Raw genomic sequence first — 25,377 nt, forward strand, 5'->3', positions numbered from 1 at the left:
AGTTGCTATGCCGTTGCTATGGTCCTTTTATGTTTTGTCCTTTATTATGCCATATAGGCCCGATGTCTTATGTTTACAAGCTCGAGTTATAAGGGACACCTACGTCAAACTTTCTTCCAGTCTGGATGCAAGTTTTCTCCCGGTCAGAATTCTTCCTTCCATCTCTTATTTCTTTTTCTTTCTTTTATAAAAAATAGTCTTCGGATTTCAGTGGGTCATTCTTAACTCTTGTCCTGTACTCTGTCTCTGCTAGGCTTTTTGGCATTTTGGTGTTTCTCCCTTTAAATTAAGATCAAATATGAAATAGAATATTGCTAAAATCAGAAAAGGCTATGTATGACATATGTATCTATGTATTATATTATGTAAAACTTACTTTATTCAAAAATAAACATCCTATTGTCACTACCGAAACCATTATGTCACAACCGAAATGTTTCTGTATGTTTTGGTAGTGACTGTTTCGGTAGTGATGTTTTATGATAGTTGTTAGTAATGCTCAACAATGCGAGTTGAACATGTGTACAGAGATAGAAAACACAACATTCAGCATTAAAATCAAAAGTGCTCATTTTATTGCAGAAATGAGGTGTTTGGTAGTGACGGTCCTTAAAACCACATGCTGATTTTCGGACTTTGGAGGGCACATACTTAATAATGCTGTCAACTAATTACTCACCAGGCAATGTCTCTTACTGGTGAAATTTATGGGGATGTGGCTAAAACCAAGCCCTGCCTACAGACAAACTGCCTACAGACAAATGCTCTTTGTGTTACGGTAGTGACATGAAAAGTTGGTACAGGTTTTGTTACATAAAAACTTCTAATTTGAAAAAAATCTGCAAAATCAATGTAAATCTTTCATCATACATTTAAAAGCAACCAAAATGCTCCATCAAAATCAAATATTTTTAAAATTGGCAAAAATCATCTACATTTTATTTTCATAAATTGAAATTTAGGAGTTAGAGATTGGGACAGCCACCTCCCAATAGCAAGTGACATATAAAAGATGACTTTTTATATATTCGGTTTAATAGTATCTCAATTAATGTCTTGTGATAAAATAGATCATAACAAGATATTAGTAAATAAATGTTTTTTGAAAATTTGATTTTCGTTGTGGGACAGCAATTTCAACCAATTCGGTAGAATGGTTCATATATGGGCACAAAAAACACAAAAAAGCTGTATGAGGACTGTCACAGGATGGAGAAGAAAACAATTATGAGGAAGAAAAGTGAAGTGACTTTTACTTTAAATTAACCCTTTCATGCAAAGTGGTCACTACAGTGGACAGCTATTTAAAAGTTGCTTTCGACTATATTAATTAAACTATAAAATATATTTATATTTTGAATAATAACATTAAATCATAATTAATGCCTGAAAGGGTTAAAAATATCCATCCATTATCTGTACCGCGTCTCCTCACAAGGGTCGCAGGGCGTGCTGGAGCCTATCCCAGCTGTCTTTGGGCAGTAGGGGGAGGACACCCTGGACTGGTTGCCAGCCAATCGCAGGGCACACAGAGACAAACATCCGCACTCACAATCACACCTAGGAGCAATTTAGAGAGTCCAATCAACTTACCATGCATGTTTTTTGGAATGTGGGAGGAAACCAGAGTGCCCGGAGAAAACCCACGCAGGCACGGGGAGAACATGCAAACTCCACACAGGGAGGCCGGAGCCGGGATCGAACCCACGACCTCTGAACTGTGAGGCGGACGTGCTAACCAGTCGCCCACCGTGCCGCCCAGGGTTAAAAATATATATTTTTTAATTTAGATTAATTAATATGGGCGAAAGCAACTTTTAAATAGTTGTCCACTGTAGTGACCACTACGCATGAAAGGGTTAATGTACTTGTGAGACTACCGTTTAATTATTTACATTATTACCCTGAAAAGGTAGTTAGAAATATTTTGTTAAAGCTGGATTTCCTACAGAAGAGGTATTATTTAGAACACTGTCATGTTTAAGTATGACTTCAAAAGAGAGATGATGTTTTCAAAAGAGAGATGTGTTGTTTTATTTTCTCCCCATACAGAGGAGGCATAATTAAATTAGGGCTGCATAATATATTGAAAAAAATCTTGTCATCATGAAAATGGCACATGCAGTGCAGAATGCAAAAGACGTGCAATAAATTCATATGGAATTGAATGCTTTAATCTAATTTTGGCCAATCAGATGCAACCTTGAATGCACATTGCCATCCAATAGGATAACAGTATCCAGGGGCATTACTAAAACTAAAGAACTTAATTAAATACGAATACATTCATATTTTTCCACATGAAATAATGAAAGATGTAATTTCTTTAGGTACATGTTAAATAATCCCAATAATATTGGTATTGTAATACGCAACACCCATATTGCATATTGCATGTTTTTCCAATATTGCGCAGCCCTATTTTAAAATTATTCGAGCGATAATCATCTTTGAATATCATTTCAGTATCTCGAGGCTGGGCCAACTGTTCTTCTTTTTTTTAATTCAAAATATGGTCACCCTATCATAGTATGTGGTCTCGTGCTTACAATTATGATGTAATCAAAACACGAGTTCCGGTGACGTCACATCTGATCTGAGTCTGTGAATTATGATTCAATTTTTAGTTTGCCAGGCCTACTCGTACGAATATCCAAATTACCACCGATTCATGCACAGCACTAATAGATAGATAGATGACACTTTTTTTCTGTAACTGTAAATGTAATAGTTACATTTTTTTTGTGTCCTGAATACGTAATGCCAGTGCATATCGTCACTGTCCTGTAAGAAACAATCCAATTTTTGTTCATTTTTTTAAATGATTACATTAATGGGGTTTCCGCGTGATATTCCATTGACGTGAACATTTTAAAAAATGACAAAACTGGACAAACATGTTTTTTACGACGATATATTCCTCCCAAAACTTGTCTATAATCTAGTCTGCGTTTTGATCACCAAAGTGCCAGATGTGCTGAGGGCGTGCAATCAAATACGCCACAATACCCATCAAGGCATAGCGCCGACTACAAAATTCACAAACATACTGATCTAGACTTGCTTCGGCACGAAAATGAAGATGCGCCGAGAGCACGAGCGCCTGCCTATGAAAATAGGGCCCCGAGTGCGTGGACGGTGCAGGAAAAACAGCACAGGTTACATGTACTATCCAAAACAACCTGCTTACCCGTGGCAGCTGTATAACACTTTGCCACTCACTCTGTCCCTCAAAAGCCTCCACCTCCCCCTGCTGAGTCCTCTTCTCTTGCTGCTCGCAGCTGCGGTCATTTCCAACTGCTTCATCAGCCTGCTTCAGCAGGAGCATTTCTGTAGACATTGGAGGCCACAGCAGCTCCCCCAGCAAACATATCTGCTATTTTAGCACATTTCACTGCATTTACAGAAACGTTCTTCATTTTCTTTCCATGCAATTTCTCTGCACCCCATTTTGTTCATTTTTGTCTCCATTATTTTACTCATTTATCAAACACTTCTATGCACTTAGGTAAACTAGCAGCTGGAGTGGGGGGCTGCTGCCATAATGCCATAACTAATCATCCTGATTGGTTCAGCCATATTTGAGATGGACTAATAGGCTGCTCCCTCTAAATTGCAAGCTGAAAAATCTGTCACCATCGGCAGGGGTGACTTCCTGAGCACTAGCACGACACCCGATTACCAATCCAAGCCAGTAAGCAGTACAGATTGGATGGATGGATGTTACCTTCTTTCATTTACACAATTTGGATCTGGGTTGCAGTCAAAGGGTGCTTTCGCAAACCATTAATAATTAAATGGACAATCTAAAAGACTTTTGTACACCAAAAAATAACAGAGCGCACTTTAATAGGATGTATGATGGACCCCCGCATACTCACGGTTCAGGACATGTGGATTTTTTTTCAATCTTCCAAAAAAATAAAATAAATAAATAAAAATAAATATATATATATATATATATATATTATCATCATCATCATCTTCCAAATCACTTATCCTGTATAGGGTCGCGGGGAGGTGATGGAGCCTATCCCAGCTGACAATGGGCGAAAGGCAGACTACACCCCGAACTGGTCGCCAGCCAGTTGCAGGGCACACACACATACATATATATATATATATATATATATATATATATATATGTTTCCTCCCACATTCCTAGGTGTGATTGTAAGTGCGGATGTGTGCCTGCGATTGGCTGGCAACCAATTCAGGGTGTCCCCTGCCTACTGCCCGAAGACAGCTGGGATAGGCTCCAGCATGCCCCGCGACCCTTGTGAGGATAAGCGGTATCGATAATGGATGGATATATATATAGATTTTTTTTTTTTTGGGGGGTCGGGAGCAAACCTCCGTGTTTTTGTGGTAAATGCTTATTGGTGGGTTATCTCCATTTTTTCAAGAATTTTGGGGGTTTGATGCATTTATAATAGGTATAAATTAATCCGGGGATTTTTGCTATTTGAGGGCCGGCCGAGTCACTATCCCTCGCAAGTAGTGGGGTTTCCTCTGTATACTCTCTGTACCCGATATACATTTTCCTCCCTTAATAAAAAAAAAAAAATGTTATGACACGGGCGGCACGGTGGTCGACTGATTAGCACGTCCGCCTCACAGTTCAGAGGTCGTGGGTTCGATCCCGGTTCCGGCCTCCCTGTGTGGAGTTTGCATGTTCTGCCCGTGCCTGCGTGGGTTTCCTCCGGGTACTCCGGTTTCCTCCCACATTCCAAAAACATGCATGGTAAGTTGATTGGACTGTCTAAATTGCCCCTAGGTGTGATTGTGAGTGCGGATGTTTGTCTCTGTGTGCCCTGCGATTGGCTGGCAACCAATTCAGGGTGTCCCCCGCCTACTGTCCAAAGACAGCTGGGATAGGCTCCAGCACGCCCGCGACCCTTGTGAGGATAAGCGGTATGGATAATGAATGAATGAATGAATGTTATGACACCTATAAAAAGCAGCAAAGTAAGCATGTTTGATGACATCTACATCATGTTTCAAAGCGTACTGAGACCATACTTTTGTAGTTTGTGGTCGTGCTAGCACTGAAGAAGAAAGCGTGAGTAATTTATTTGCTTTTCACAAGCTGCCTCTGCAGGCAGTCATATGTTTACTAAAGCCAATAGAACAAATTACATGACACACTTGCAAAAGATGCAGTATTATAGGTATTAGCACAATAAGTATATTTACTGTAAATAAGTACAGGCAGCATTACATTGGTATATGGTACATTTGCCACATGTATCCCTTTAAAGGCTGGTTTTTGTAAAGACAAAGATACACCAATCCAACATTGGACGTCGGTAAGCGTCAGGGCGTCAGATTTTGCCGTCTGATTGATGTAGCGAACATTGGACGTAACATCGGACCTCGTCAGGAAGCGTCTGGTGGGCATTTCAGCATGTTGAATCGACATTGAATCGGCGTCATGAGTCATGACATTTGTCCCTCTGATTGGCTGTTACCTTGTGAATCAGTGCACGTGGCAAGAACAGGAAGTGACAAACGCGGATAAAGAGTGAAGCACGCCTTTGCTGGCTTAATTTTCTTACAAGTACAAGAGCGAGGGTTGACAATGTAAGTATTTCATGACACTCTGTCAAGAGTGTGAAGGTTTGCTTTGTGTGGGAGTTGCGTGAGCAAAAAATATAACTGAATGCATCGTTTACATTTTTATAATCCACCCCTGGCATATCTTTCCGGTTGGCTTTTTCAAACCATGAGGAATAGTGACTACTGCTGCCAATGGTATGGAGGGGTATTACATGTTACCCATGCTCAGAAGAGAAGGTACTTTAATGCTCAACATCGCAGTCTGTCGTTGCGGTGTATTTTTCCAGCGTGACGTGCCGACAGTCTGCCCGACGCCATAGTGGGTAAGCATCGGTCACAGTTGGCCAATGTCGGATTGGTCTATCTAGGCCACAGGTGTCAAACTCCGGTCCTGAAGGGCCGCCTTCCTGCATGTTTTCCATCTCTCCCTGCTGCAGCACACCTGGTTCAAATGATCAGATAATCAGCAAGCTCTGAAGGAGCCTGATGATCCATCCATCCATCCATTATCTGTACCGCTTATCCTCACAAGGGTCGCGGGGCATGCTGGAGCCTATCCCAGCTGTCTTCGGGTAGTAGGCGGGGGACACCCTGAATTGGTTGCCAGCCAATCGCAGGGCACACAGAGACAAACATTCGCACTCACAATCACACCTAGGGGCAATTTAGAGAGTCCAATCAACTTACCATGCATGTTTTTGGAATGTGGGTGGAAACCGGAGTACCCGGAGAAAACCCACGCAGGCACGGGGAGAACATGCAAACTCCACACAGGGAGGCCGGAGCCGGGATCGAACCCACGACCTCTGAACTGTGAGGCGGACGTGCTAACCAGTCGACCACCGTGCCGCCTGAGCTAGATGATGATCCTGATAATTTGAATCAGGTTTGTTACAGCAAGGACAGATGGAAAACATGCAGGAAAGTGGCCCTCAAGGATCGGAGTTTGACACCTATGAAAACAGCAAGGCCAGACCTTGAGAAAACACAAATGCGAAACGCGAACACACGCCCACACACGCCCACACACACACACGCACGCACTTCCACACACAAATACATATCCTAACCTTTACCCAAAACGTATTCATCATCTCTGTGGAAGCGTGCTGAGTGAATAACCTCGAAAAAGGCTTTTTAATAGACTACTTTGTGTGGATACCCTGGGGTGTGGTGGGAATATGGTGGGTGAGGTGATTCCCAAGGGAGACCTGGAGATGGGAGGAAAGAGGCCGATGATAGCCTGGGCCAGATAAAACTCAGGCGGAGCAGTACTGCTCAAATTGCTGTGCCTGTGCTACTTATCCTTACATACATGTAAATGCCTGTTTGCAATATCAAATGAACAGGGCCATCTTGAGCAACAGCAACACAGATAACATGAGCTTGGTCATAGGCAAATGCTACAACTTGGTGATATACTGGCGTTGTCCCTCGGATGTGTGAATGAAGACGTTTATTACAACAGACTTGGAGGATTAGCCAAGGGCTTAGGCCATTCTCATGGTAATGTTCACGAGGCTGCGAGTGCACAGATAAACACCAGCACTCACCTTATCAAAATACACAGAACTGTAGGAGTTTTCCTTCACTGTAGTGACATACTGTACGTACAAGTACACGCACACAGTTTTGACTAAAGAATCGTGCTGCCATCACATGGCACTTGAATGCAGCATAGGCATCTGGTAAGGACTGCTGCCTCACAGCAAGAAGGCTTTGGGTTTGAAAATCAGATCAGATCTTTCTGTGTGAAGTCTGCATGTCTGACTTTTCTCCAGATGCATCAGCCTCATTACATAATAATACCAAATAATCTCTCTAATAAATCTCAAAAACATTTTAAATCAGTGTTTTAATTTCCATATGTGCACACAGTGGATCTATGTATTATACTGTATATTCCGGATTATAAATCGCTCCGGAGTACAAGTCGCACCAGCCATAAAATGCATAATAAAGGGGAAAAAATACATATATGTTGCACTGGAGTGTATAAATCGCATTTTGGGAGGAAATTGTGCGCTTAGTACACATAATTTCCACCGAGCTACGATGGTAACATTTAGCTAACATTTACACATGTATCATACAAGAAAGTTACTGTAAGATAACTTTAAACTCACCAAAACGGTTGTAGATCGATTAAATAAGTCTTTTATTTATCCCCCATGTAGAGTGTTTCCAAGTCTCCAAAAGTATTTATGAATTCCGTCGTAATTATGTCATCGTCTCCTCTGTGCTCGGCTTCTTACATGTGTGGCTGCATGATGCAATACCCCAGCTAGAGGCACACAACTGCCTGTTTGTGGTTCATTCTTGTTCAACCATTGTATGTAATTGTATGTAATGACATTTATATACAAGCTGAATTGTGGATGATTGTAGGTTGTTGACTGAATAACCTACATGCTATTTGCGATCGCTAATCGTTAGCATAGGCTCATCTTGTTCATGTCTATGAAAATACATGTGTATGTAATGCATAGATTGATAGTATTTTCTGTTTCTTGTGCAGTTTCACAATATAAACAGGCAACTTAGCTGCACACCTAGAGTCTGTGGAGTTTGTTTGTGTATGTTTAGCTGTTTAGATGATCTGGCTTCCTTGACTAGCAAGGCCTTAACAGTCAAATTGTCTTTTTATCATACCATTCTAATTACTTATTTAACAAAACATTAGACTTTAACCGTTTCAATTATTCATCCATCCATCCATTATCTGTACCGCTTCTCCTCACAAGGGTCGCGGGGCGTGCTGGAGCCTATCCCAGCTGTCTTTGGGCAATAGGCGGGGGACACCCTGAATTGGTTGCCAGCCAATCGCAGGGCACACAGAGACAAACATCCGCACTCACAATCACACCTAGGGGCAATTTTAGAGTATCCAATCAACTTACCATGCATGTTTTTGGAATGTGGGAGGAAACCGGAGTACCCGGAGGAAACCCACGCAGGCACGGGGAGAACATGCAAACTCCACACAGGGAGGCCGAAGCCGGGATCGAACCCACGACCTCTGAACTGTGAGGCGGACGTGCTAACCAGTCGGCCACCGTGCCGCCTTCAATTATTCAATTATTATTATTTCAATAGCTTTTAAGATGTATCTTATGTTTCTTTATGTGGGTTACAATAACATGTGAAATCATATCGAAGTAATTGTCATGGCTTGTTCGTGCTGACTTGTATTTATGATGTTTTGTCTCCCTCTGCAGGCGCTTTAGCACTAAAGCCTGCAGAGGGAGACAAAACATCATAAAGCGCCTCCAGAGCGAGGCAAAACATAATAAATACAAGTCAGCACTAACAAGCCATGACAGTAATAATGTGTTAATAATTTCACACATAAGTCGCTCCAGAGTATAAGTCGCACCCCCGGCCAAACTATGAAAAAAAAAGAAAACGTGAATTATAGTCCGGATAATATGGTATATGCACCATTTTATCAATTAACTTATTAGGCTTGTTAAAGGGGAAATGAACCCAAACATATTTTTTCCAAGAATATGTTCTATGCAAGCCCTCTAGTATTCTGATAAATACCGTATTGGCCCGAATATAAGACAGTGTTTTTTGCATTGAAATAAGACTGAAAAAGTGGGGGTCGTTTTATATTCGGGGTCTAGACATCATACCCATTCACGACGCTTGATGGCGCCAGATGTCATCGATGCGAATATTGAACTTGACTCCCCAGGCCAAAGCGAACCCCTGTCATGAAGAAGAAAAATACAAAATAGTGGTTAAGAAAGAACTGCGATTGGCTGGCAACCAGTTCAGGGTGTCCCCCGCCTACTGCCCAAAGACAGCTGGGATAGGCTCCAGCACGCCCCGCGACCCTTGTGAGGAGAAGCGGTACAGATAATGGATGGATGGATGGGTTAAGAAAGAAAAGGGAAGAAAATAATAGAAGAGATAGCAGAAAATGGAGAAACGTAGCGACAATCTGGAGAGAAGTGGGTCGAAGATCGGCATGGTTAACCGGCAGCTGGGAAGAAGTTATGATGTAAACTTCAAGATGATGGTGATAAATGAGGCAGGGTCTTCAAACAATTGCAAAGCGGCTGTGAAATATGGTGTCACAGAGTGTAATGTACGGAGATGGAGAGCTCAAAAAGATCACCTAAAAAATGCTCACAGTCAGAGAAAAGCTTTCCGTGGTCCTCAGACCGGCTGCTTCCAAGAACTTGACAGAAGGGTGTACGCGTACGTGGACGTGAAACGAAAAGACGGGATGCCCATCAGCAGAGTTGTCATTCAGCTCAAGGCCGTGGACATAGCCAAAGAGCTAAACATACCCACCGCTGACTTCAAAGCAAGCCTCGGCTAGTGTAAAAGAATGATGCGGCGTAAGGGACGAATGATGCGGCGTAAGGGACGAACGCTGCGACAAAGAACAAATCTAGCCCAGCGCCTGCCCTCTGACTTTGGAAAGAAGCTGTTGTCTTTTCAGTGCTATGTAATCAACATAAGGAAAAAGCACTCCTACCCACTGGATCAGATTGGCAATGCTGATCAGACACCTGTGTTTTTTGACAAGCCAACACCTGTTACTGTGCACAAGAAAGGTGAGAAATCAGTTATTATAAAATCCACTGGAAATAAGAAGAGCTGCGTTACCGCCTCGCAGACAGAACCAAACTACCTCCGTATGTGGTTTTAAACGTAAGACAGTGCCTAACAAGGCGATGCCAGTTGGCATTATTGTACGTGCCCAGGAAAAGGGCTGGATGGATACCAAGCTTGTAGTGGACTGGCTCAAGGTTGTATGGGGCAGACGGCGTGGGGGACTCAGAAAAAAGAGGAACATGCTGATTTTGGATGCATTTCGTGGACACTTGTCTGATCCAGTCAAAAAACAAGTGAAGGCGATGAACGGCAACTTAGTGATCATTCCGGGGGGAATGACAAGTCAGCTGCAGGTGTTGGATGTTGTGGTCAACAAACCATTCAAAGACAATCTGCGAAAGAAATACACAGAGTAGCTCCTGTCTGGTGATCATGCACTCACACCGACAGGAAGGATTCAGAAGGCTTCGGTATGTTTGCTCTGTGAGTGGATCCTCTACGCATGGGATGCAGTTTCCCCAAAGAGCATCATCCACGGGTTCAAAAAATGTTGTATATCAAATGCCCTGGACGGCAGTGAGGATGACGTGCTATGGGAGGAACCAGTGGAGCCAGAGGATGGGATTGGGGACAGTGACACTGAGCACAGCGAGGCAGAGGATGTTTGTGAGGAGTAATGTTCTGTCATGACGGATCTCAGCTACTCTCAAGTTAAACCAGTTTGCATTATTTTATTGTTTTTAATGTTTTTCCTTATTCAGATTTGTTTGAAGACTACAGTTACAGTGAGACTTCACTTTGATGGTTAATGCAGTTATTGCAATTTTGTTGTTTGATCACAATTGATTGGTTTATTTACGTTTCAAAAACCAGAAGCCATTCATTTACGAATGTGATTGCACTTTAGTTTTCATATTTAAATGTTCAGATATTAAGATTTGAATGAGGCAAAACATGCTTTTTCTCTCAAACATATTGTTATAATAATTTCTCTTGTCATGTCTCTTTTTAAAGTTATATGTGTGTGCGTTTGTGTATGTGTGTGTGTGTGTGAGTGAGTGAGTGCAAGTGTGCTTGTGGTTGTCTGTCTTTGTGTATACTGTGAGGGAGAGAGGGAAGGTGGGATCGGGTTCTCTTTTTATGCTGTACTTTGATGTTTTTAATGTACAGCACTTTGAGTTGCATCTTGTGTGTGAAAAGTGCTATAGAAATAAAAATTGATTTGATTTGATTGATTTGATTTGTTTCAGATGTACTGTAATTATTTTCTGTATAAAAATTAATTTGGTGTTCAAAAAAACTTTTTTCAAACTTGAGTCTTATAATCAGGGCCGTCTTATATTCGGGTCAATACGGTATTGCGTTAGTGGAAAAAGAGTTAATCCACTCATTTTTAGAAATCTCTGGGGGCGGCCATTTTTTCACTTCTGTCCACTGAAAATGACATCGCAACTACTCAGGGCTCAGGTAAGGACCAATCACGGCTGACCTGTTTTCTGGAGCTGAGCTGTGATTGGTCGTTCCCTGAGCCCTGGGTAGTTGTGATGTCATTTTCAGTCCACATAAATGATGAAAAGCCGGGGGACACCGAGTCAGAGTGGACCGTGTTCCGCGCCTACGTTATTGAGGTGGTCGACTGGAGCTGTGGTCATTAGGTGGTCGGTGCCTGTCGTGGGGCACTTCCCAAACCCGCTGGTGGATACTAGCTGTAAGAAATGCAGTGAAACGGAAGTAGTTGGGCTTTTTTGGCATGACTCCGGAGGCAGCTGACCGGTACCAGCTGGCCAAGTGGAACACAGCTTTGATGGTTGCCAAGACAAAACTCTGGCGTGGGAGGAGTCCCCAATTTCCGGAGGGCTTTGAGGAAATTCTGGTCCACCATCCGGTGTATCAGGGAGGTGGAAGCAGTGCACCATTAACACTGTGTATAGTGGAAATGTGGCCTTACTGATCTCAACTTGGGACATGAGTGAGTTGGTGAGAATCTTTCAAAGAGCTCTTCAATTCCACCAATTCCAACTAAAGACGGATCACACCCCCCAACCTCCCCGGTACGGTCAATTCAAGGATGCTGGAGAGGAGGCCCGGTCGAGAGGTCGAATCTCAGATTCAGGAGAAGCAGTGTGGGTTTTCTCAACACCGTGGAGCAGTGGATCAGCTCTACACCCTCGGCAGGATATTTGAGGGTGCATGGGAATTTGCCCAACCAGTCTACATATGTTTTGCGGACTTACAGAAGGCGTTTAACCATGTCCCTCTGGCAGTTCGGTGGGGGGCACTTCGGGAGTACGGGGTATCACATTGTTCATGAGTGAGGGTAGGATGGAGCGGGAGTTTGACAGACATTGACAGATGCAACATCTGCTGTGATGCGGATTCTGTATCTGTCTACTGTGGTGACGAAGAAAATCAGTCGAAAGGTGAAGCTCTTGACTTATTGGTCCATCTACATTCCTACCGTCACCAATGGTCAACAGCTGTGGGTTGTGACCAAAGGACCAAGATCGTGAATACAAATGAGTTTCCTCTGCAGGGTGTCCGGACTCTCCCTTAGAGATAGGGTGAGCCTCCCTAGTGAGGTGTTCTGGGAACATCCCACCGGCTGGAGGCCGCAGTGATGACCCAGGACACACTGGAGTAGACTTGTGATCCCCCGGAAGAGTCGGGGGGAGTATCTTGGGAGAGGGAAGTCTGGGCTTCCCTGCTGAACCTGCTGCCCCCCCTAAACTGACCCTGAATAAGCAGTAGGAAATGTATGTATGTATGGATGGATGGATGGCTACTGTTTATTTACAAAGATTCGTACATTTCTAGATCGATCTGAAATCTTGACAACCACAACTGACTCATTATTATTAATAAGGGTTAGGACATCCCTCTCACAGTGCAGAGGTCGAGGGTTCGATTCTGGGCTGTGTGGAATTTGCATGTTCTCCCCGTGCCTGAATGGGTTTTCTCCAGTTACTCTGGTTTCCTCCCACATTCCAAAATCATGCATGGTAGATTAATAGAACACTCTAAATTGCCCCTTGGTGTGATTGTGAGTGTGAATAGTTGTTTGTCTTTGTGTGTTCTGCGATTGGCTGGCAACCAGTTCAGAGTGTCCCTCGCCTACTGCCCGAAGTCAGCTGGGATAGGCTCCAACATGGCCGCAACCCTTGTGGTTGGGATAATGGATATATAAATAAATGACAATCCACTTACAGTAAGGCAAAAGTGCATATAATCAACGTTCATGTCGTACCATAGCATCAACCATGAATTAATAATTAACAGATAACAAAAATGAAACCCAGAAAACCTAAAGAAATTTAGATGTTTTGATTCCAGTTGTTAATTTAATGTAGACACTCTTGTAAGACTGAAAAAAAAAAAAAATAAAAAAAAAAAAACAATGAGCGAGTTCAAATAACAATGAAGATTTTGGCCACATGAAGCGTCATGAGCTGAACCTTTTTGTGAACCAGTTGGTTGGAAAGCTTCAAGGGTTCAGAAGGCTTCATCTGCTCATCACGACAATGAGCTTGTGACAAGACTGAATGAGACATGAGGATGAATACATGAGGTGATCAGGAGTGACAAGTGACAGGTGCAGGAAAACCCAATCAGGGACAGGAAACACACAGACATGACAAGCAAATCTTTCTCAGCTCCCCAAATCCTGTTGCAGTGTCTTTTATTTGCAGGCGCCATCAGGGAGAAGACAAGCCAACAATTTGGTCGTGAGATCAAATGAGCATCTTTGTTCACAAACACACTCAATAAATTGTGTTGTTTTGTCCATTTGTAAAAGTTCTCTGATTGAGCCAGATTGACAGATGCTAGTCTGCTTCCTATCTCCTTTCGAGGTACTCTTGTGCAAGATATCACAGAAACTCCGCCCCCGATACGATACCTGTAATAATAATTTGTGCCACATCATTGAGTTTACCAACAATCCTGTCTTTGATATTCAGATATTTCAGTGACATTAAAAGAAAGTTGCATTCAGACATTTCAGAAATGCTAAGTGCCATTCAAGGTAATTACTCAACTTCACTTAAAAGTTGTGTGTTTTGATAAGGGTATTATGGTTGAGAGTCAGCTTTTGCACAATAATTAAAGCATCTCAAGGCAAGGCAGTGGACCGTCTCAAGTTAGTGTGTAACTAGAGCTGCTTTATACTCCTAACTGGGTCAGTTCAGGTTGGGGATAGGGGCATTCAGGTCAAAGCTAGGCTAGAGGGTCCAGCTTTGACCTGATTGCTGATCTCACTTAGCTGCTTTTGTGTTAGGAATAGTATCCCTTCCATCAACTGCCAGCCTTTCCTGCAGGGGTAGAGATGTACCGGTTGGATATACCGATGCCTCCCCTGCCACCTCCGATTAAGGCCGCTGTGGGAGGGACGCACCTGCACAGCTGATAGTAGACAATGCCACTGCTTCCTCTGTGAGATTGATTTTCTCCATTAAAATGGCATCTTTGTCTAACAACCTTTGTTATGCTAAAGAGAAGATGGAAGATTTCCAATCCAATTTGGGCTGAGTCGCAGGCCGGTCAGCAATATGGGCCTCCATTGTCCCGGCCAAGCCCACTGGGATGGTCGTGTGCGTCTCCTGAACCCCAATTAAGGTGGACTGAGAGACAGACAAGGATAATTGACAGGCAACAGAAACTTATCCATCATCCTCTCAGTCTCATCACTGAAAAAAAATGAAAGCGCAAGAGAAGTGAAGGAGGCTCAAGAGGAGAGGCGAAATATCCTGTAGCTCACCACGTTGGGCCCTCTACCTCTAATAATGACATTCAGCAATCTTAACAGTTAATGGTGTGCTTCTAGACTTTTGGATGCGGACATGTTTTTTTTTTTTAATTTGTTATTACATTTTTCTTTCATTCTACATTTGATACTTTTACACTTGCAAATTGAATCTGCGTTAATACCTTCTCTGGTGTTGCAATGTGTGTACGAGTCCTTTAAGGGCCGAGTCCTTTAAGGGCCGAGTTAAAGAAAGAGTGCCAACCTCGCCAACCTGAGAGGTTATTTTTAAAATAAGTGACAAGCAACAAACCTTACCATTTCTTCAAGTATTATTGGAAACTATTGAAAACTCTGAAACTCCCTCCCAGATATAGTCAGAGCAGGAGATGTTCACCCTTCTGAGTCCTAACTGCAAGTCAGTCACCAGTGACTGATTTGACCTCCGCCTCATTCTAAGCGTGACAAAAAAGTGTGTCATGTGTGTCATCTTCCACACCACTTATCCTGTACAGGGTCGCGGGGAGCTGCTGGAGCCTATCCCAGATGACAATGGGCGAAAGGCAGACTACACCCTGAACTGGTCGCCAGTCAGTCGCAGGGCACATACTGACACTGTCACTGAGTGGGAACCAATCCCGCACTGCCCGCACACAACTCAGGCGAGTGCACCTCTACACCATCAGCGACCTGTGACAAAAAAGTGTAATTAGTGAATTGGTGAATTAGTGTTGTTGGTTTTTCTTTTAAACATTTTCGTAAAAGTCTTGAACATGAAACTCGGGCGTCTTCACAGAGCCGGTCAACGACGCCAGTGTCCTGTTGCTTTAAATGTTGCTGCTGTAAGGACTTGTGGGTAATATCCTTTTGCAAAGGTTGGCTAGGAGTTACTATTGCTGAAGGTGGCTACAGATTTTACCCAGGCAGATTTCCTAAGCATTTGTAGAATTCAAATGATCCTAACCTCCAATTACTCATCTCACTTGGATAGGATAGGAAAGAAGTTTTATACTCATTTTAACTGTATATTAATTCATCTTTTTAACCTAAATAACTCGAATTACTATCAATTGTGATGAAATTACTGGCTTAATGAACTAAAAGGCAATATTTGTATGAGGTAAAAACATTTTTCCACTTTTAGGTTCAGTATATGAAAACTTCAGCAGCATTTAACCATCATCGGAAATGCAGTACAGCGTAAATACCGAAGGAAGCATGTCCAAGTAGTTACTAACAATTAAGCAAAAGAATGCCATGATGCCGGGCACGCGTGACAACACGATCTCAAGCCCTGCTTGCCATATTAATTCATACATCTAACTTTTATTTATTCAGGTAAGTTGAGAACAGATTCTCAGTGGCTGTTTGGGGACAGCACAGAAAAATAAAGAAAAAATTGAATTAAAAAAAAAAAACTGTTGCAGACTGATAAAATTCAATTACATTTCGTTTTGCTTTTTCTGGCATGTGCCAGTGCATGTACAATGTACTGACAATTTCCAATCAGTCCACAACTTCCATTTTTTTCTCCTTGAATGATCGTGTTATTTATTGAGATTTTTTCTAATGTGCTCAAAAAGCTATATATTTCGGTGTTATACTGCAACCTGTTTTTTTTTGGCATTGCGCTTGACAGACCACAAATGCATGTTGATGTGGACGGGCCTTTGACAGGGACCTCGCGGTTGAAAGAAGGAATCGTCTTCCAACACTTTCGACACATCTCAACGTCGCATTTTTTTTCACTTTATAGCGCTGCATTCTACACCGCTAATTTACAATCCCTACCTCCTCCCTCCTCCCTCTCCCTCTTGGCTTGGCTGGTGACGGACGGCTTAATAAGATTTAATAAGGCCCATTTGCATGTCAGCCTTTTAGAGGTTCTGCAAGAAAGAAAGGCAATGGGAGGGATGCAGTCGGAGGAAGTAGATGCTGTGAAAGGATAGAAAGTGTAGAAAAAGAGGAAACAAGGGAGGAAGGAAATTGGTGTAAGGATGGGCGCATTGATTTAAGGACCCACTTCTCTTTTCATTAATGCTCAGAGGCTGCTTAAAACGGAAATCAACCCAAACATATTTTTTTCAAGAATATGTTCCCAGCAGGCCCACAAGTTGAAACACGGCATTCTGGTTAATATTGCGTTTGTGGAATATGAGTTAATAAGTAGCAAAATCCACCCCTTAGTGGGTCGATTAACTCTTATTCCAAAAACGCAATATTTAGCAGAATGCCTTTTTTCAACTAGTGGGCTTGCATAGAACATGTGTCATGTGTCATCATGCAAACCGCTTATCCTGTACAGGGTCGCGGGGAGGTGCCAGCTGACAATGGGCGAAAGGCAGACTACACCCCGAACTGGTCGCCAGCCAGTCGCAGGGCACACATAGACACTGTCACTGAGCGGGAATCGATCCCACGCTGCCCGCATACAACTCAGGAGTGTGTACCACTACACCATCAGTGACCCCTTGCATAGGACATATTCTTGAAAAAAATATGTTTGGGTTGACTAAACTTTAGGGTGCAAAATGCCATGTCTTTAAAGTTTTTTTAACGTGATTTTGTTGCTATTTAGCACAAATGTGAAGGACAATGCTTGTAAAGTAAAACCGCATTTTAGACGTTTAACTAACGACAGGTCCATTTTTGTGTGTGTGTAATTTGAGATTTGATTTAAGAAATTTTTTGCATGATGTATTGAATAAGGTGGACTTAATTTTGTCCCCGACAGTTCCTCTGGATGTTAAGACAATAATAGTGCATTTATATCCTAAAACCTTTATGCCAGGGTATCCGGGTCGTAAACTTATAGACTTTGCCATATTACAGGCCAAAAGGAATATAGCTCTTAATTGGAAAAAATCAGAACCGCCTACAGTTGGAGCATGGATCCAATCTATGGGACATTGCATGGCAGTGGAGAGAATCTCTTATTTTCTTAGAAATAAACTGGATGAATATGACAACATTTGGAAACCATTTAGACAATTCATTGAAAAAGTCGATATTGGACATCTTTTAATTAGCACATAGACCTAATTTACATCACAGTTGGCAACCTGATTGTTTATTTTATTGTTATAGGTATGTGTGTATGTATGTATGTATGTATGTATGTGTATATGCGTATGTATATGTATGTATGTGTGTATATATATACATATACACGTCTGTATATATATATATATATATATATGTGTGTATATATATATATATATATATATATATATATATATATATATATATATATATATATATGTATATATATATGTATGTACGTGTATATGTATGCACACATGCATGCTAACGCACGTGCACACACACACACGGTATTCCTGACGTTGGTAACTCATATTTAATGCCATGTAATAGGATCACGATGAAGCATTGTCCAGATCAGAGCAAACATCTTTTACACACACACACAGACATACTGCTCATGGAGCGTTTCAACACAACAATGCTTTTGCAGCGTATAGAAGAATTACAATTTGTGTGTGTGGGTGTATGTATGTATATATATATATATATATATATATATATATATATATATATATATATATATTTATATATATTTATATATATATATATATATATATATATATATATTTATATATATATATATATATATATATATATTTATATATTTATATATATATATATATATATATATATATATATTAGGGCTGTCAATTTAGCACGTTATTCTCTGCGTTAATCCATCCATCCATCCATCCAGTATCTATGCTATTTTTTAAAAAGCTTTAGAGTAGAGGGGGCGTTACATCTGCTTCAAAATATTGACGATGAGGATGAATTGCTCAGCTGACACATGCACGGCTGAGTCCTCCTGCCCTGCGGTGATATACGCGTTGGTAGTGTGATGCTTAAAAGTTGTTCTTCCATATCTTCGGAGGCCGTAGTATGGCGGGTTACAATATAGGTTTGACTTTATGTATTTCTTCTGGCGTCTTCCTTGCTAAGGACAACCGACACAGCAGGACAGTGTTTTGTTGAGTTTGTGAGTCAGACGTGAACAGTCTCGCTCTAATTCACCTCTCTCCTCGTTTCTTCTTAGCGCCGTACCAAGCCAAATAAAAAAGGAATAAATGCTTAAGCACAATATACATAAAGAAATATATACTTGCAAAACAATATTGCAGCATTTTAGAAAAATATGAATACATACAAAAATATATGCCGTTTGCTCCAAAGCAGCTGTATTTTATAACAGCAGGAACCATGCAGCGCGATCGAGAGCCGCACGGAACAATCTCAGCGGTACACCACCTGTTTCTCATTCAGTTATTTGACACAATTCACATTAAAATATACCCACAACAGAATTTCTATAAACAAAATACCTTCATAAGACACTCGAGCATCGAGTAATAATCTTTTAGTCGATGAAGTCATTGCCAGACTGCAATAAAAAGTGATGTGCGTACAAATGACTGATCTCGTATAATTCTAAATCCAAGCGGTGCTTGAACAGCAAGTCGCTCTCAAGACGAAATAAACATATCTGTCAGAACAACACTAATGTAAATGATTGTGTGTGTGGATGTGTGCATGCACGGACGCGTGTGCGTGTAGGTGCCTGCGTGGGGGTGCGCGTGTAGGTGTGTGTGTTTGAAAGGGCTGAGAGACTGTTTGTGTGAGTTGAATCCAATGCTTGTTTTTTCAATTGAAGAGGGAAGTCAACCCAAACATTTTTTTTCAAGAATATGTTCTATGCAGGCCCCCTATTTGAAACAAGGCATTCTGATTAATATTGTGTTTGTGGAATGTGAGTCAAGCAGCAAAATCTAGCCATCTCAGGGGTCGGCCATTTTATCACTTCTGTCGACTGAAAATGACAACACAGATGCGCTGAGGGCTCAAATAAGACTAATCATGGCTCAGTTTAAAAAAACAGGTGAGCTGTGATTGGTTGTTACCTGAGCAACTGTGATGTCATTTTCAGTGATGGCTAAAAACAGGTGGATAAATGCAATAATTATCAGAATGCCTTGTTTCAACTAGTGGGCCTGCATTAAACATATTCTTGAAAAAAATATGTTTGGGTTGACTTCCCTTTAATAAAGTATTTGCATAAGATAATCGATCCTCTTATTCATGTTAAGGGTATTAAAATTCAAGAAAATAATGGGACAGAAAAATCAAGGGATTGCTGTCAAACTAATTAAATTTTGTAATTGATACCGTCAAAATATTTGACGCATGCGCAGAATGACCGCCCATAATTCATAATCCCACTCAGTGCAGTGCAGTGAGCAGCAGAGCGGACGTGTGCATGTGTAATTGTAAAGCAGGTAGGCCCTCTGGGTGGGAAAATTCCTATTCTTAAAAAAATACAGACAGACCAATAAATAAGCAGGTAGTCATTTGCACTCATTGCAAACGGTGACGTACAGTTTCCCCCGGCTCGCGAATGTCGCCCGTGGGAGTATTGACAGGAAAATTAAAATTTTTGAATTAAAATTATTAACATTCTTTCTGTAGTAGACAGTATTTTTATTCACTACAAAAACAAAAATGCAAAAGGGCCTCAGAACAATGACAGAAATATTTTAAATGTGTGCAAACTGGGTGTGTGGGTGTGTGTGTGGGGGGGGGGTGGCTGTGTGTGTGTGTGTGTGTGTGTGGGGGGGGTGTGCGTGGGTGTGTGTGTGTGTGTGTGTGTGTGTGTGTGTGTGTAATGTACACATTGGGTTGCCAACTCCCTGAAAAATAAATAAGGGACACCTCATCGGCAGGGACGGCCGATCTGACTGCCTTCAACTTGGGATGGGCGTATCGATACCAAAATATTGCTATTCTGATACAAAGTGCTCTATTTTAAGTATCGATCCTCAAGATAAAGTAGTGATATTTGCAATTAATTCATATATATAATATATTTATTAATCACAATGTGTTGCCAAGGGCAAAGAGCTTTCTGCCTTGGCAGAAACGTCTTTGACTACTGCAGAGTAAAACACTGAGCAAGACATGTCATAGTTGAGGCTCAAAATGAGCTCACTTTTAATCAGTTCAGCAGAACATGTTCACATATTTGTCCACGTACGCTTCATAAATGACAAAAACAATGTAAACCATTTTTTTAAACCTTTTTTTTTACTATATTATAGTTAAAGTGTAGTATATCAACTGCCTGTACAGTAAAAAAAAAATATGCATATCTGTTTGAACTTGTAATACATGTAAGGCTGTGTGTGTATTCTATATCTATTATTCTTCAATTTATTACTTTTATGTATTATTAATCTATTTAACATACTTGTCAATCAATTGTACTTGTTTATTCCACTCCAAAATGATTACCAGTATATGTTGTTTGTCCATCCAATGCTCACATTCATTGCTCATTCCCATATTAACCTTGATCGAATGGTTAAAAAACAAATCATTCTTGACATACCATATCTACCTCTGGCGTTGCCTGGTGGACAACAAAATTGTCATGCTGCTTTGTTGACTTCCGCTGTCTACTTTGGCAAGCGACATTACCTCGATGCCGGAATGGTCCGTCTCACCGTCCGTGACGCCCATTTTTGTGACAGAGGACTTGGGAAGGCAAGTTTTAAAAAAAGGGACGAACTAAGCAAGGGTGGAGGTGGATTTTAGTCGGCCAAAGTTCATCTCAACCTACTCGGCGAAATGGTCAAATGACAAAAATTGCCTCCAAATGCTTCAAATGCACCACTAGATACCCAACTGCACGTACTTACTTGCATTGGGAAGGCCCCGGTGGGAACGCTGTGTACTGCACATGTCCGGTCTACATGGAGGGGAGAAGAAAAGGAAGAAGGAGAGGAAGAATGAGATGAATAAAGAGAAGAAGGATTAGCCCTGGCGTTTGAAATTTGAAATCTGAATTGTCATAGTCTGTCCTTTGAGTTTGGTTTTTGACTTTAATTTCATGTTTTTCCGTGTGTTCCTTTCTGTCTCTCGTTAAGTAATTGAGTCCACCTGTACTTGTTAGCTAACCAGCTCCCTCCTACCCTCTGTGTCTTGTCCAGGTGTTCCTCGTTGTATCGTCAACTGCCTGTATTTAGTTCCCCGGTCCTTGTTGGTTCGTCGTCATTTGTCATTAGTCTGTTGTCAAAATCAGCTCAAGTCCTGTCCTAGTGTTTGTTTAGTTTCATTTTGCTCCTTGTTTTGGGAATTATTCCAGTGCCTTTTTGGCCTTTTTGTTTTCTTTTATTTAAATACTTTAGACTGCACTTGATTCTTGTTTCCTGCTTTTGGGCCCTCCTCCACGCATATCGTGACACGAATGCTGCAACTGCTTCATTCGCGCACATCGGAGAGGGGAGGGGCTTTGCTTGGTAGTAGATGACGACTGGCAAAAAGACCCCAAAAAGGTTTTGAAATCGCAATCAAGTGGCCGACATTGTGCTAAAACTAACGTAAACAAATATTGACATCTTGGTACAGTTCAACAGCTGTAAAAAACAAAAAAAAGTAAAAACATATCAGGTATACCAAGCTCCTCGCTCACGGTTTTCCAAGCCCAGTCTCTTTCATTTCTTGTCCCGGTAGTGGTAGCTGGCCGTTGTCATAGAGCTCAGGATGTCCACAAACCACAATGCTAATATTTTCCTTCATTTTGCGATCTCCACACAATGGACGAAAGGACGAATGTGCGGATTCTCCAAACGCATCATCTGCGCCACCCCGCACGCAACAGCTCCCGCCTGCTCTAAATTCATTGATTTCAATTGAATCGCGCCAACAGATTCAATTGAACATTCACACGTACTGTAGCAGCACCGAAACTGCTCCTGATTTGTTTCTCCACACACGGACTGATGGTGTTCCAGTCGGCGCTCCGGAAGTGGAGGGGAAACCAGCAAGCCAATCATCAACCCAAAGGGCTGACCAATGGAAGCGCTCCCTGGACCAGGCGTCTCCACCCATCCATTCAGAGACTGACCTCTCTCACGTTCGCTGCATTGACATAAACAATGACCGCTGCTAAATAAAGCAGTTACATTGCGACTCTCGACTCACTCACTTCGTCTCCTTACACACATAAAACGTGTGCTGACAAGGGTTCATCAAACCGTTAACCCCAGAAGTAGGTGCCCATAAGGTAAGCAGATTTGAATAGTAAATTATCCAGCTAATGATTTTTAAACAAACCGCTGCCGTTAGCATCTCTCCTACGGCGTCATGCACGGACGCTTTTTTTTGTTTGTTTGTTGTTTTGGTGGGTGGGGGCGGACATAAGGACGGAACCATTTTAAATGCAAAGTACATAGAATGGGCACATGGGATGAGTTAAATCCAACAAAACGTAGCTTTTATTTGGTTGCCGTCTAAAGCGGAAGTCAACCCAAACATATTTTTGTATTAGAATACAGTATGTTCTATGCAGGCCCACTAGTTAAAACAGCATTCTGATTAATAATGTTTGTGGAAGATGAGTTAAGCAACAAAATCCACACGTTTTTAGCCATCTCTGGGGGCGGCCATTTTGTCACTTCTCTCGACTGAAAATAACATCACACACCCTGAGGGCTCAGATAATGACGAGTCACAGCTCACCTGTTTTCTGAAGCTGCTTAACTCATATTTCATATTAATCATATTGCCTTGTTTCAACTAGTGGGCCTGCATAGAACATATTCTTGAAAAAAACATGTTTGGGTTAACTTCCACTTTAAACAATTTATCAGAGTGATATATTTGTAACACATATTTGTATTACATTTGTTTGTATTCCACGGACACTTCCAGTTCCATCACTTAAACTTCCTCTTGCTTGCGGCGCTGTACCAAACAAGTCATCACAAGTACTTGGCTTCCTTTTCTTCTGTTGTGAATTACCTGTATATGATTTTTCTGTACGCGCAGAACACCGCCTCCGGAGTTTGAGTGATAGAGTTGTGAAAAAGGAATTCCGTTTCCAATAGACTTAGAATAGGTGTCTTAAAGTTAAAAAAAAATGGAACATGGTCAGACTATGATTTAGTTTTACATGCATTTGTTTCATTTGATTGATTGCATTTTTGTGCATGGAAACATACTGACTATGCTACAGTAGAGGTGGGGGACTAATCCTTTTAGAGTTCCAAGAAGACTCCGCCTCTCGTTGTTTTTCGTGACTGATACCCCCTCTTTGAAGCCCTCTCACCATCTTTGACTCGATCACATTCCACCATCCTCCAGTTCTGTCACATTCACACAATGTCAAATGCGGCGTGCCGGAGACAGCAATCTAAATATATACACAGCGAGTGTATTTAGTGTTGACAGTAGATCTGCCTGGTTTGCAGAGAGATTAGCACTGGTAAATCCTAGTTTTTTTAACACTCCTCATACCCACAAATGCAGATGTTCCCTTTCTGTTTGAGCTGATGAGTAGCACATAGATGCTTGTGTCTGATATGGACACAAACGATGATGGGGTGGACCCAGTTACTTGCTTGCCTCAAGGCCATGAATAGCTCACGGTCGTGCGCAAAGCTGAAGGAGCTACGGTATTTATTTACTCCTTTGTTTCTCTTACATTGAGCCTCGGACATGGAACATACTGTAGACTTCTTGGAACCTGTTACTCGTGCTGCATGATGGAAATCTGCACAAGCAAGTATCTCCGAACTGCTTACTGGTGCAACATGCTCAGGCAGACGATGTTAAAGACTAATTGACATGCTCTTTAAACAAGTCCTAATTAGTGCATGGCTGGTAATAATTGGGCAGGCAGTCTAAGCACTAATTAGCATTAGAAGAAAAAGAAAATAGCCTGCAGTGTGCCTTAGTGTGTGGATAGATGATCCCCACGGGGGGGCACTGATGAAGTCTCTACTTTCAAGAAACACACTGGGGTCGGGGGAGAGTTGAGGCGACCAAAGGGGGGATCTTTTGTCATGGCGCATGGTCTGCGGGTGGCCCTCTGTGGGGGGCGTTTAGGGGGGGTTGGGGGATTGGGGGGCGACGGCAGGTGTATGTGTGTGTGTGAGCTGAACTTATGCTTTACAGAACTAATTGATTCTGCAGCCTTTTTTTATCCTTCGACAGCATAGCCCTCCACGCCCCCCGCCTCCCTCCGCACTTCAGCATAGCCACCAATTGTTTTTTACTAGAAACATTACTAATAGATTTCCCACCTGCTGCAGGGACACTCAAGTAACACACTTTGTGTCGTTTTGGATTCCTTTCTACCCCTGTTTCAACAAAGTTCTCCACTCATATGGTGTGTATTTCCTAACACACTACTAACTAATGGTAGCAGTTTAAAAGTACACAAAATGTGCAGAGAGAACTTTCTCACTCTGCATTCTCTAATTGTTGGTTAATTTAATGAACTATGCAGTGGATTTGCTCAATTATGAGCAATTGTCCCCTAACGAGCTTTAACAAGGTCTTGATTAGTGTCTCCAGCCACATCCAGTGGCTACAATGATCCTTCAATTAGTGCTGACGAAGAGCCTCACAGTGAATGAGGGATCCACAGGTTCTTGTAAGGACGAAAAGGTTGAGAGAAAAAAGAA

The 25,377-nt window shown here is 41.8% G+C and overlaps 2 long non-coding RNA genes across 2 annotated transcripts in view; both read left to right on the forward strand.

The window, feature by feature from the left end:
* On the forward strand, positions 1-22,879 carry LOC147152480 (uncharacterized). Its single transcript, XR_015088960.1, has 3 exons — positions 1-142; positions 15,385-15,531; positions 22,702-22,879. It is a non-coding gene; the product is annotated as an uncharacterized LOC147152480 (long non-coding RNA).
* Positions 1-25,377, forward strand: part of LOC147152479 (uncharacterized) — a 69,369-nt gene that overhangs the window by 4,784 nt on the left and 39,208 nt on the right. The gene's annotated exons all lie outside the window — the stretch shown is intronic.

The sequence above is a fragment of the Filicampus tigris genome, chromosome 1 (assembly GCF_054856515.1).
Source record: "Filicampus tigris isolate MCC_2025a chromosome 1, RoL_Ftig_1.0, whole genome shotgun sequence".
NCBI classification, from domain to species: Eukaryota; Metazoa; Chordata; class Actinopteri; order Syngnathiformes; family Syngnathidae; genus Filicampus; species Filicampus tigris.